Raw genomic sequence first — 2013 nt, 5'->3', positions numbered from 1 at the left:
TGAATGTTTCAGACTTTCAGTTCTGCCTGCTGTGATCACATCCTGGAGAAGATGTGTGAAACTATATATAGCTAAAATGTGCCAAGCAAATAATAGAGCCTCTTCCTGGAGGAGCTCATAATCACAATACAAGTGGCATCTTAATGAACAGTTTATCTTAAATATTAAAATGCCACACTCTTTATAATTGTCATAGTTTAACTGGATATTACTTGCAAAGATAATCTGTTTCAAAATTTAGCAGGCTAAGCACAATGTACTATCTTGGATTGGATCCTAGAATAAAAAAAAGAACATTAGTAAATGTTGAGAAAAATCAGTATAGTCTTACATTTAGTTAATACTATGCAAAGATACATTAGTTAATTTAGCTAATAATATGCAAATATTAATTTCCTACTTTTGATAAACATATCCTAGTTGAATAAGATGTTACCACTATGTATCTTAGATTGACATCAAGCCTGCTGTCTCAAGTTTTAAGACATTGTCTGACTCTGTGGTTCAGGCTGGCTTTGAACTCATTGTACAGCCCAGGGTGTCCTTGAAATCACAACCCTTCTCCTCAGCCTCTGAAGCGTTGGGATTACAGGGGTGCACCACCACATCCAGCTCTTGTACTCTGGTTCTGATTTCTTATTCTATTTGAGATCATTCTTCTGTTGTGGTGGTGGTGGTGGTTTTTGTTTGTTTGTTTGTTTGATTCCGCTGTGACTTCACACAAGATTCAAAGAGTTTCAGTCTCTTCTCTGGGTTCTATGGAGGGTCCCTTTACCCTTCTGTGTTAGCTTCTTAAGGCACTATGTCAGTGTTAAAGGGGCACAGGAATGGGCGTGTTTGTTTTTTGAGACAGGATTCCCCTGTATAGTTCAGGCTGGCCTTGAACTCACTGTGCAACCTAGGCTGGCTTTGAACTCATGGTATTCATCCTGCCTCGGCCTCCTGAATGTTGGGATTACAGGCATGTGCCACCACACCCAGAACGTTGCAATATTTAAACATTAGGATGTGTTGCCTGGTGTGGTGGCACACACTTGTGATCCCAGCACTTGGGAAGCTGAGGCAGGAGGATCCTTGCAAGTTTGAGGCCAGCCTGGGCTACAAAGTGAGCCCAAGGCCATCCTGAACTGCATAGTGAGACCCTGTCTCAAAAAAATCAGGGTGTGTCCCTAAATATCATGCATTTACAGTTCTAGCTTTGAAAAATTGTATATGCAACACTAATTTCTTTTTAAAATAAAGGTAAGATTGTAGTTTGTAGTCTACTTCAGCATATATTTCCATTCCTCCATTTACTACTGAATTCTGTTTCTTCAGAGGTGAGCGTACAACCCAACTCCAATCAAACACCGAATGACAGAAATATGGAGATGTTAGGAGGAAGCCCTGTAGGCTGGAGGGAAGGGACAGGCTTGAACCTAAACTCATTTGCCTAAAAGAAGAGCAATGGCCAGCAGTTTAGGACCACTGAGGGTCAAATCTCACTGAACTCTGAAAAGTCTAAATCCTGTGCTCCAACTTAGAAGTAATACCAAAGAGAGAGACCAGAGGCCTGCTGGGAACTTGGTTAGAACCTACGAATTAGAAAAGTCTGTTTCTTTGCCCTTCTCTCCATGCTGCTGTTCCTTGCTAAACAACTGAAATTCATACTTGTGGCAAAATATTCCCCAGGAGATACAGTTAGGAACAGATTAGCCGTTATGACAGCCTGAAGGATGGGTAAAGCTGAAATCTGTTGCTAAGACACAGGAAGAGAGAGGTAAAACCTCTGGTATTGGTTCCTCGTCTGTGAAATCCCCAGAAATAAAACAGGAAAAAAATTCAGCTGAAGTACAAAGGGAGTTGCATTGCCACAAAACCCCAACTTAGAAAAGAGTTTGTGATCGTTCAAAGTTAAGGCAATCTTCAGGTCCTGTAATCAGACCAACCAGAAGTTAGGAACTAAGATAGCGCGGTCCTGGAACACCATAGGCACCGGAGATTGCCCCTCACATGTGCAGATCCATGTCAACA

The 2013-nt window shown here is 41.4% G+C and overlaps 1 non-coding gene across 1 annotated transcript; it reads right to left on the bottom strand.

Moving 5' to 3' along the window:
* Positions 1 to 706: 706 nt before the first annotated feature.
* LOC111756088 (small nucleolar RNA SNORA26) lies at positions 707 to 823 on the bottom strand. The gene has a single exon (XR_002790582.1). It is a non-coding gene; the product is annotated as a small nucleolar RNA SNORA26 (small nucleolar RNA).
* Between the last annotated feature and the right edge of the window lie 1190 nt (positions 824 to 2013).

Source organism: Cavia porcellus, unplaced genomic scaffold (assembly GCF_034190915.1).
Source record: "Cavia porcellus strain 051 isolate PalLab524CR breed Dunkin Hartley unplaced genomic scaffold, mCavPor4.1 scaffold_18, whole genome shotgun sequence".
NCBI lineage: Eukaryota > Metazoa > Chordata > Mammalia > Rodentia > Caviidae > Cavia > Cavia porcellus.
This window is presented reverse-complemented; position numbering and strand designations above follow the sequence as displayed.